Below are 12688 nucleotides of genomic sequence, written 5' to 3' on the forward strand. Positions count from 1 at the left end.
GTTTTTGATATCTCACCTTTGATTTTTTTTTAACCTTAGTTTTATCTTAATTTTAGCCTCCCATCTTCATTACATGCATTATCAATGTTTTCAATTCCTTGGCTAACTACCTCTGCAACTTAAACAATCCAAAGTTCTAATTCTTGGGAAATTATTATTTCACTTCACATTTTACATGATGAGCATATTCATATGCTCACTCTCTTCATTACCTTACCCTTATCCTGCTCTCAATTTCTGTCAGTTTTGTTAAAGTTAAGGAAGTTTATGTTCTGTTTTGTTGCAATAATTATTTTATGAGTTGCCTACACAAGAAAACCCACACCAAGTCCACTGCCATTGAGTCAATTCCAGTTCTAGTGAACCCCACTGGCTTTCCAAGGTGGTAAATCTTTATGGAAGTAGATTGCCTCATCTTCCTTCCACAGTAGTTGGTGGCTTTACCAAGAATCAGGAAAGGAAGGTGGAAGGAAGGTGGTTCCCAACCTTCTGGTTAGCAGTTAACCGCCTTAAGCACTGAGCAGCCAGAGCTCCTATAAGTTGCTTATAGCTTTTCCCTAATAATTAACAAACAAAACTTGTATTCACATTACCATGACTATAAAATATTAGTCACTTCAAAGTCAAGTGGTGTGCTGTGATTATATTTCCTTCTCTACTAATGCAATGCCATGCCTTGTGCATTTAAATGAAAAATGTCCATTACATCCAATTCCTGTTTTATGTTGAATCAATTTTTAAAATGCTATCTTAAAAATTTCTAATATGTTTGATAATTACTCTGATGTTTTCTTCTTCTCAATTTTCTGTTAATTTATACTTTAAAAATATATCTACCATCATTTAAATATAGTCCTACATGGGAGGAGGGATTAGCAAATTTGCTCAAATCTGTATTCCCAGAATAGAATAGAAGCTGTCTCATAAAATGATATTTCACTAAAAACCTGAAAATAAGTATTTATATTAGCTTTATTCCCAATTCTCCAAAATTGGAAGCAACTGAGAGGTTCTGTTGTTAGGTGCTATCAAGGTGGCTCCCACTCACAGCAACCCCATGTGCAACAGAACAAAACACTGCCCCATCCCGCACCATCCTCACAATCATTTCTCTCTTTGAGCCCATTGTTGTAGCCACTCTGTCAATCCATCTGGTTGAGGGCCTTCTTTTTCACTGATCCTTTACCAAGCATGATACCATTCTCCAGGAGTGGTACCTCCTGATAATATGACCAAGATGTGAAAGAGAAAGTCTGGCTATCCTCTCTTCTAAGGAGAATTCTGGCTGTACTTCTTCCAAGACAGATTTGCTCACTCTTCTGGTAACCTAAGGTATATATGATATTGATAGCCAACATAATAATTCAAAGGCATTAATTCTTCATTGATCTTCTTATTCATTTTACAGTTTTTATGTGCATTTGAGGTAATTGAAAATACCATGACTTGAATCAGGTGGACCTTAGTTCTCAAAGTAATGTCTTTGTTTTTAACCATTTAAAGAGGTTATCTGCAGCAGACTTGTCCCACTGCAGTATTTCCTTTGATTTTGTGACTGTTGTTTCCATGGGCATTGATGGTACATCCAGGAGAAATGAATTACTTAACAATTTCAATGTTTTCTCCCTTTATCATTTTTCTTATTTTCCTGTAATGAAGATGTTTATTTTCTCTATGTTGAGGTGTAATTCAAACTGAAGGCTGTATGTAGCCTCTGATATTCTTCAGTGAGTTCCTTTTCACTGTCAGCAAGCAAGATTATGTTAGCTGCATATCTCAGTTTGTTACTTACCCTTCCTTCCATCCTGATGCCTCATTCTTCTACATAGCATTGAGTTTCTCAGATTATTTGCTCAGCATACCAATTGGATAAGTGTGGTGAAAGGATACAACCCTGACACACACCTTTCCTGATTTTAAACCATGCAGCATACCCTACTTTTATTTGAACAACTACATCTTGGCCTATGCACAGTGCTCTAGAATTCTCATTTTTCACATTATCCATAATCTGTTATGGTCCACACAGCTGAATCCATAGTCAGTGAAACATCGATAAACATCTTTCTTGTATTCTGCACTTTCAGCCAAGATCCATCTGATATCAGCAGTGATATCCCTTGTTTCATGTCATCTTCTGAATCCAGTTAGAATTTCTGGCAGTTCTCTGTGGATGTATTGCTCCAACTATTATTTTAATTACCTTCAGCAAAATTTTACTTGCATGTGAAATTAATGATATTGTTTGATACTTTCCAAATTCTGTTGGATCACCTTTCTTTGGAATGGGAACAAATATGGATCTCTCCAGTCAGTAGGGTAGGTAGCTATCTTCTGAACTCCTTGGTATAGACAAGTGAGCCTTTCCAGTGTTGTGTGCTTTGGCTGAAACATCTCAAATAGTAGTCTGTCAATTCCTGGAGCTTTGTTTTTCACCAATGTCTTCAGTATAACTTTCCATCAATACCCACTGGTTTTTGATCATATGCTACTTCCTGAAATGGTGGAATGTTGACCAATTCATTTTGGTACAGTGACTCCATGTATTTTTTCCCTCTTCTTTTGATGCTTCCTGCATTGTTCAATATTTTGCCCGTAGAATCTTTCAATTTTGCAACTTGAGGCTGGAATTTTTCTGCAGTTTTTTCAGCTTGAAAAATGCCAAGCTTGATCTTTCCTTTTGGATTTCCAACTGCAGGTCTTTGCACATTTAATTATAATACTTCACCTTGTCTTTTCTAGCTACCCTTTGAAATCTTCTGTTCAGCTCTTTTACTTTATCATTTCTTCCATTCTCTTTAGTTACTCTATGTTCAAGAGCAAGTCCCAGAATCTCTTCTGACATTCAGTTTGATCTTTTCTGTCTTTCTTCTCTTATTAATGACCTTTTGATTTCTTCATGCATGATGTCATCCTAAAACTCAAGTGGTCTTTGGTCATTAGTTTCAATGTGTGAAATCTATTATTAAGATGATCTCTAAATTCAGATGGATAAACTCAAGGTTGTATTTTGGCTCTTGTGAACTTTTTAAAATTTTCTTCAGGTTCAGCTTGAACTTGCATATGTGCAATTAATAGTCTATTCCACTGCCAACCCCTGGTCTTGTTCTGAATGATGATGTTGACTTTGCCAATGTCTCCACATACATATGTAGTTGATTTGATTTCTGTGTATTCCATCCCAAAGCTAACATGTATAGTCACCATTTATGTTGTAGAAAAAAGATATTAGCAATGAATAAGTCATTGGTCTTGCAAAACTTTATCATTTCATCTCCAGTGTTGTTTCTATCACTGAGGCCAAATTTCAACTGCTGATCCTTATTTTTTTTGTTTCTAACTTTCACATTCTCATCACCAGTAATTATCCAGATGGCCCTTGGCTGAAAGCAAAGAATACCAGAAAAATGTCTACTTGTGTTTTAATGACTATGCAAAGGTATTCGACTGTGTGGATCATTACAAATTATGGATAACATTGCAAAGAATGGGAATTCCATAATACTTAATTGTGCTCATGAGGAACCTGTAAATAGACCAAGAGGCACTAGTTCGAACGAAACCAGCATGGTTTAGAATCAGGAAATGTGTGTGTCAGGGTTGTATCCTTTTACCATACTTATTCAATCTGTATACTGAGCAAATAATCTGAAAAATTGGACTATATGAAGAAGAACATGTTTTCAGGATGGAAGGAAAACTAATTAACACCCTGCAATATGCAGATAACCCAACCTTGCATGCTGAAAGTGAAGAAGATTTGAAAGACTTACTAATGAAGATCAAAGACGATAGCCTTCATATGGATTACACCTCAACATAACGAAAACAAAAATCCTCACAAATGGATTGATAAGTAATATCATGGTAAGCAGACAAAAGACTGAAGTTGTCAAGGATTTCATTTGCTTGGATCCACAATCTATACCCGTGGAAGCAGTAGTCAAGAAATCAAGCAAATTACTGCATTGGGCAAATCTGCTGCACAAGACCTCTTTAAATTGTTAAAGAACAAAGATGTCACTTTGAAGACTAAGGTGTACTTGACCCAAGCCATGGTACTTTCAACAGCCTCATATGCATGCGAAAACTGTGCAATGAATAAGGAAGACTGAAAAACAATTGGTGTTGGTAAAGATTATTGACTATACCATGGACTTCCAAAAGAACAAACAAATTTGCCTTGGATGAAATGCAACCAGAATGCTCTTTTGAAGCAAGGATGGCAAGACTTCACCTCTTGCACTTTGGGCATATAATCAGGAGAGACCAATCCCTAGAAAAGGATATCATGCTTGGTATATTGGATGGTCAGTGAAAAGGAGGAAGACCCTCAATGAGATGGATTGACATAGTGGCTGCAACGATGGGCTCAGCATAGTAGGGATTATGAGAATGACACAGAAATGATCAATGTTTTGTTCTGTTGCTTATCTGATTGCTATGAGTTGGAACCAACTTGAGTGTACATAGCAACAACAGCATAGATTCATTGAATTGATTCTTTAGGTGAGTGACTTAAAGTATAGCTTTCTCTTTTCCAGAGGAAATGGATGGCTTGAACAAATGGAGAATTTTAGAACACTTTCCCCCAATTTATTTACCTTATCAATCAAAAAAATAGATTACAGTGTTGCCTAGAATTTTGACAAAGTATATGTAGTCAGCTTGTTGTGCTGTTGATGAGAATTGGGCATGCTTTGCCATAGAAAGGAAATAAGAGTTGAATGGAGGATAAATCTAATTTAAACTTTTATCAGCTTAAACGCTAAACTAGGCTTCATTGAATACTACTTTACTATTTCACACAAAATACAGAGTTCTCATATTCCAAACACCAAACTCACTGCCACTGAGTCGATTCCAACTCACAGTGAACCCCTCTGGGTTTCTGAGGTGATTAATCTTTACGGAAGCAGATTGCCCAGTCTTCCTTCTGCAGAGTGGCTGGTGGGCTTGAATTTCCAACCTTCTGGTTAGCAGTCAAATGCTCTAGGAACTATGCCACCAGAGCTCTTTAGTTATATATATGTAAAAAATACAAGGCCATTGTTATTTGAAAGGCTTACTAAGCTGTTTCCTAGATTTGCATCCTAGGCTGAACACTTTCTATGATTATGATGCAAAGTTATCCTACTTATGAAGTTAACTGTTTTTAGTTCATTGGATTTTATGAACCTCCACACTTTTAAAGTTCTCTTTATGCAAGGTATGTCAGCAAGAAGGCAAGAAAGGGTTGCTCTTGGAATAGCTACCTGGTCTCCTTGGTTACTTAGAGAAACAATGTCCAGCAGTTTCCACCATTGGAGTCTGGAAGACCCTCTGCAGGTTTCAGCATGGCTAGAAATTCTGGAGGTTCCCCCAGACTTCCTCCTGTAAATCCTTACTGATAAATGAGGTGCAGATGACATTTGTCTACCCATCAGAATACATCAGAATGCACGTAACCTAACCTTTGAATGAGTGCCTTTAAACCTTCCTGGTCTGAGAATCTCCTACATCCAATTGCATTTGTACAGATCAAATATAAAAATCCAAATACACAATAGTAGTTTGAGAACTTAATTTTATCTCTCATCCAATACATTGTACAGCATTCCTTGCTCTATTGAACTCTCCCAGCAGAGTTTAAGCTTCTGATAGATATTTCTTGTAACAAAACTCACTACTCATCAGGTTGTCAATTCTATTTATGGTTAGAAGCAACAAAACTATATCCCTGGATCTTTGACTTTCTGGAACTCATTCTATGCCTTGGGATCACATAAACTGCTCGTCTATATCTTCTTCACAATAAACAGCCCAGAACCCTTCACAGCTCATTAGATGCGATGGCTTCCTGAAGCATGTTCTCTTACCTGCCTGACTGTAATTTGCCTTGACATGTTCCCCTTGACCCAGTGTCCAAAATTGAGCACAATGTCCCCAAATAATTTCATCTCCACAATTCTGCTATCAATGTAATTTATTTAGTATTACTAAGAATAAAACCTAACTCTGAATTATTTTTGATTTTTTTTTTGCAAATCTAACACTTATAAAATAAAAAGGCTAATTAGAAATTACTAAATTGATTTTCAAATACAAATGAAATATTTGCCATACTGAACATGTAGACACATTTACATAAAAACAGTTTCGTTTTTTAGAGAAGTCTGAAATTTTACTATTAAAACTTACTGTGCTAGCTCAAGTAAGGAGCTCTGGTAGCTAAGTGCCTAAGGCATTTGACTGCTAACCAGAAGGGTGGCGGTTCAAACCCACCAGCCACTCCTTGAAGGAAGATGGGGCAATCTACTTCCGTAGTGATACAGCCTCAGAAACTCAAGGAGGGGTCACTATGAGTCAGATCCAACTCCCAAGGCAGTGAGTTTGGTTTGGTTTGGTTTAATTGAACAGTTCCAGTAATATTCCAAGGGATGGTGCTATATTACTGCCAGAAAATATTTAAGTCTCCAGTTTCACAAAACTTGGCATTAAATATCCAATCCTATATCTTTTACTTTAAAAAGTAAAAAATATTTTTATTAAGGTGAAAATATAGCAATTTAACACATAACTGGATATGAATTTAATAGTTGTTTTGTCAAAGGATTGACTGAAGAAGAATTGATGCATTCAAATCATAATACTGGTAAAGAATATTGAATAAACCATGGACTGCTAGAAGAACAAACAAATCTGTCTTGGAAGAAGTACAGCCAGTATGCTGTTCAGAAGCAAGGATGGAGACTCTGTCTCATGAACTTTGGACATGTGATCAGGAGGGACCAGTCTCTGGAGAAGGACACCATGCTTAGTAAAGTAGAGGGTCAGCAAAGAAGAGAAAGGCTCTCAAGGAGATGGACGGACACAGAGGCTGCAACAATGAGCTTAAACGGAACGACGATCGTGAGGATCGCACAGGACTGGGCATTGTCTTGTTTGCTATGAATGGGAACCAATCTGTTGTTTTTGCTGTTGTTACGTGCCGTCGAGTCGGCCCCGACTCATAGCGACCCCTCCTTGGGTTTCCGAGGCAGTATCACTACGGAAGTAGGATTGCCCAACCTTCCTTCCGAGGAGTGGCTGGTGGGTTTGAACCGCCAGCCTTCTGGTTAGCAGTCAAGGGCTTTAGCCACTATGCTACCGAACCAATCTGGTGGTATCTAAAAACAACAACAAAGCCACCCAACTGTAGTATTTCTATCACAGCAGCACTAGGTAGCAAAGACAGTGACCAAGAAGGGCTTCAAGCAGCATGTAGATGGTTATTTTGAGAACTGACAAGGCATTTCCTCCATTTTTAAGGCACATCATTGGGAAAGGTTAAATTAGCATTCGCAAAATTGACACTAACAAAAGTAACATCAGAATCAATGGCAATATTAAATTAAGGGAGATACAAGTTGAGTTATTGCTGAAATTCCTTTCACTTATTTGGTGTGACAATTTGAGTAGGTGTTTTCTAATTAGTACTGTAATGTCCTTTCCAGCAAAACAATGTAGATGCTTTGTTCTTGAAGAATTTTAAAGACAATTGCCTTTGTCTTTAAAAACCATCTATACAAATTATAGTTCTTTTTTGGTTTCTGAAACTCCACCTTATATCTTTATCAGGATTTGAGCAACCATAACTTTTTTGAAGTTAAAAGTAAAACCATCACTTAATCTCTGATTTATAGGAAATGCTACTCTTATATGTTATCATAAAATTCTTGTCCACACTTCTGGGAGTCATTCCACCTACAGAGGTGATGAAAAATTTATACTAGGAATTCAGATCCTTTCAAAAAGGCATCTATTTAGAAACAATATTTACTCATTTATGCTTTGGGCTAACCAAGACATGATCAGATATTGTACAAATACTCAGTTCAGGTATTTTAAAGTTGATTTTTCTGTTTGATAGTTTTGCTTTTAGTTTTCATTTTTCTTCTTTGGCAAGTTTGGAGCAGATACTATAGAAGAAAAAGGATTATTTCAGAAGATGGAAAATTTTAAATGAGAGATTTAAAAGAAATGAAATTTATGGCCCAGCCTTCAGGACTGATAAGAAAAAACAAACAAACAAACAAACAAAAACTTACTGCCATCAGTCGTTTTCTACTCACAGCAACCCCACTGAGTTTCTGAGGCTATAAATCTTTACGGAAGTGGATTGCCCAGTCTTCCTTCAGCGAAGCAGCTGGTGGGTTTGAACCTGCTGACCTTCCATTTAGTAGTCAAGTGCCTTATCCACTAGGACTGTTAGACTCTTTAAAATTCCATGTGACAGAGTAGATGACAGTCAATGGATCATTGGCGGGAAAAAAATGGCTGTTTTCACATGGTAACTTTGGCCAAAGGTTTCTACATTGATAAATTTCCTTTTCTTCTGCAAAGAGCAGTTTAATAACCTCCTATGTAAAGGAAGTGATGGTATATGATGAAACACTATTTTTTCTATTAAAATTGTAGGTAATAATAGTATCTGACACTTGGGTCATCAACTAGCCGAATTAGCAAAAATGTAACAAAATTTATATATGTGTATACACACATTGTTTTATTATTCTGAGTCTTCTAATATTTTCTGTTCATGGGCAATAAAATTTCTAACACGACTGGATTGTCTGCACCAAGTAATTCACTTTATGATACCACCTTGTCACTAATTCTTGCTTCTTTTTACTTTTTTCTGATTTCTCTGATGTTTGTAGTCTGCATATATATCTTTATTATCTAGATTACATTTCCAGAATATTCTCTCAAAACTCTGTGTCTGATTTCATAACATTTTCTCCATTTTATGCTCTAAAGATTTGGTTTCCTGCAGTAAGTGAATTTTATTTTTATTACTGATTTTTAAAAATAATCCTTACTTATCTTAGTCTTATCCTATTTCATGTCTCCTCTTTCCTCTTTATACATTATAATCTTTTTCAATTTTCTGTTCTATCTTCTTATCTATTTAGTCATATTGTTTCTCTTCACTGTACCTGACAGATCTTGCTCTTAGTAAGATGATAAAGAGTAATTTATGTGTGTACATATGTAAGTATATATGTGTGCATGTATTTTTGTATTACCAAGCATTTCTGTACTTAGTTTTGGACATTTTACTACTCCCACATGTATTAATTCTTAGGAACACTATTTTCAACATCCAAATTCTGAGCAAAACCTATACAAATTTTCTTCTCAGAGATGAAAGAATACTAAGGTTGTGGCAGATTTAATTACCAGTATTCATTCTTCATTCACTAATAGGCCTATTTTGCTTCCTAGCCTTCGCTGTAGCCTCTTGGTGAGAGGACTACACTTTCTCATGCCATTAATGTGGGACTTGGCCATGTGACTTGTTTTGACAATGAAATGTTAGTGGGTATAACACAAGCAGAGGGTTGAAAAGTACTTGTGGTCTTTGGTTGTTGTTGTTATGTGCTATCGAGTCGGATTGCCCCATCTTCCTTCCGAGGAGTGGCTGGTGGGTTTGAGCTGCCAGCCTTCTGGTTAGCAGTCAAGAGCCTTAGTTACTGCACCACCAGAGCTCCCTGGGCTTTGGTTAGGTCTCATGTTTATGTCACTATGTCACTGCCAGTGGTAGAAGACATTCATGGTAACCCGCAGGTCTTAGATACCACAAGTCTTGGAGAAAAACCGTTTTGAGCTTATCTGAGAACAGCTGAGCCATTCCAGGTCTTGTCCTGTGAGTAAGAAATCAGTACTTTCGATTGTAAACCAATGAGTTCTGGGATTCTTTGATACTCACTTTGGTGTGTGAACAGTTTATTATTACAAAGCTCTATAAATAGTGTGGTAGTATTTCTTGGTTTTAAACTAACTGAAAATAAAATAATCTTTTTTAATTTTTTTTTTTTTTTTCATTATTAGTGTTAACTCCTGGACTGAAACTTAGGGCTAATTTGAATTCTAAGTAAACTTCAAATAAAATCTTACTGTGTTTTAAATTGGCTACTCATCTGTATTTTGTACATTTTATTTCTTTTCTCTTTCTGATTTGTGCATATTTCTATCATATTTTCTTAGAAAAATTTGGTAAAGTAATTGTCAATGTACTGCTCTTGAATCTTACAAATTATTCAGCAAAATTCAAGGGAAAGACATTTTATTTTACTGAATAAATCATTTGGCAATGTCTTATTATTCTACTGGTTATTTTCCAAAACAAGCCCTTAGTTTTTAAATAAGAAATTATTTTCAGTTCTATAGTAATCACACTAGCTAGAATTTTCCAACCAACTATATTCCTAGCATTTATTTTAATGATAGTATAGCAATCTGAAAGTCATGGTGCATGCTGTTGTACCTTAATTATTTTTGATCCTGAAAATAAACACTTTCACATAAAATCTAATGTATCGTATCTTAATAACTTCAAGAGTCTCTTCTTTCTTAAATCCTCCCTTCTCTTAATTTAATGACATAGCAGCCTTCCCTGGTTCTCCTTCCATACCTTTGACAGTTTTCTTTGATGGGACATTCTCTTTTAATTGACAATTAAAATTTGGAGTGATAAAGGCTCAAAATTAGGCCCTTCTCTCTTTTCTCTCTAGATAAGGTGTCCCTAGGGAGCTCTGGTAGCATAGTACCTAAGGTACTTGACTGCTAACCAGAAAGCTGGAGGTTCAAACCCACCAGTCACTCCTTGCAAGGAAGTTTGGGCAATCTACTTCCGTAGTGATACCACCTCAGAAACCCAAGGAGGGGTCGCTATGAGTCGGGTCCAACTCGATGGCACATAGCAACAAACAACAGGGTGTCCCTAACTCAACAGCTTTCAGGTCCAGGATACGTAATATAAAACCATGAAACAACCAGAGATAATATAGTAGATGATTTGTGTTTTGGCACTAAAGAAGGTACACTCTGTTTAAAAGTATTTAAAACATTCTCCTTCAATCAAAAATATTTGCAGGTTGATTTCAACCAGTAGTTCATCAGGTAGTTTTATATTCTTTCCTTAGGCAAAGATACCTATCACCAAGAGCTTACTCTCTATATGATCATGACTCTGACACCTACGTTCCAGCTCATATCACTCTATATGTAGCTTTCATACTCCTATCCCAATACCATCACTTGTGTTTTCTCAGATGTTGCAAAGGTAATGCAAAAGATACACTGAAAACTGAACTTACTATCTTTCCACCAAACTTTGCACTGCACAAAACAAGACAAAACAAACAACAGCCAAAAAAAAAAGTCATCTTTGTCATCTTTCTCTCATATGCCTACCATATACAAAGTTAAAATACAAACCAAAGAAAACACTAATGCTCATATTAATTTACTGAACTTACTCTTTCAATATTTTCATTGGTTAACTTTTTGTAAACATACCAGGGTATCTATAATATTATAATTTTACAAGAATGAAGTGTTTTGACTGAGATCAATTTGTTTTCCCTCCACTTCAGTTGAGGAAAAATAAAATCACTACAATCAAACTTCAAATTCATTGAAGTCTCTCAGGCTCTCTTTAACCACAGTAGGAAGATTGCATGAAAGCCAGGAATGCTTTTTCATTTGTGTCAAAATACGGTTATCAGGTGATTTGAGAAAGATATGAAATGAAATGAAATTCTACAGGTTTTTTTTTGGTCAATGAAGACACATTGAAAGTTGACACCAAGATAGCATTTGAAATCGTATTAGTCAGAGGACTCTTCTGCCATTCCTCCATCAAACATTCTATCTTGTTATTATGAACTTCCACTTTGCTTCTGTATAGTTTATCTTCATTGTATTCCCATCCTGGACGATGTAACTCTGTCTAAATAAGGACTCTTATTTCTACTCAGTTATCTAGACTGTCTCAAAGGACTCAAGATGTTTTTGCAGCTCTTTTTATTGAGCCAATTTTAGAAGCAAATACCTTCATACTCCTCCATGTACAAAACTATAGGTTGATGAAGGAAGGGGTAGATAGATATAGATAGACTAGACAGAGAGACAGTTTCCTCTATTAATTTAACACTTTCATAACAATTGTGAAGGATTATTTCCAAATGTTATATATGATGGTTAATGTTACCTGTCAACTAGGCTTCACCTTCCATTTTGTAATCTGATGTGAGTAGCCTGTCAGTTGGGAGAGGAGTTTAGTTGGCAGTGTGACTTGCATCCGTGATATAAATGGGTGTTCTGGCAATGGTCTCTCTCTCTCCATACTGCATTCATCTTTGTAATCTGATCATCAGTTCTTGGGGGTGTGAAAAGTCTTTAGTCTGCTGCTTAATCTGCAGATTTTGGATTTGTCAGCCCTTGCAACTATATGAGTCAGGAGAAGCCTCCAGTCTGCAGCCTGACTCATGGATTTGGGAATTGCCAGAATCCACAATTGTGTGAGCCATTTCCTTGAAATAAACCTCTCTTTATATATTTGCATATGTGTGTGTATATATATTCTATATATTTGCATATGTGTGTGTATATATATATATACACACACATATAGGAGTTCTGGTGGCGTAGAGCCTAAGGCAATTGACTGCTAACCAGAAGGCTGATGATTCAAACCCACCAGCCACACCCCAAAAGGAAGGTTGGACAATCTACTTCTGTAGTGATACCACCTTGGAAACCCAAGGAGGGGTTGCTATGAGTTGGACCCAACTCAACAATAGTGAGGTTTTTTTTTTTTTAAATATATATATATTGTATATATATATGTGTGTGTGTGTGTTTGTGTACACACATATAC

Source organism: Orycteropus afer, unplaced genomic scaffold, assembly GCF_000298275.1.
Source record: "Orycteropus afer afer isolate SDZICR_OR568_19922 unplaced genomic scaffold, OryAfe1.0 scaffold00002, whole genome shotgun sequence".
NCBI lineage: Eukaryota > Metazoa > Chordata > Mammalia > Tubulidentata > Orycteropodidae > Orycteropus > Orycteropus afer.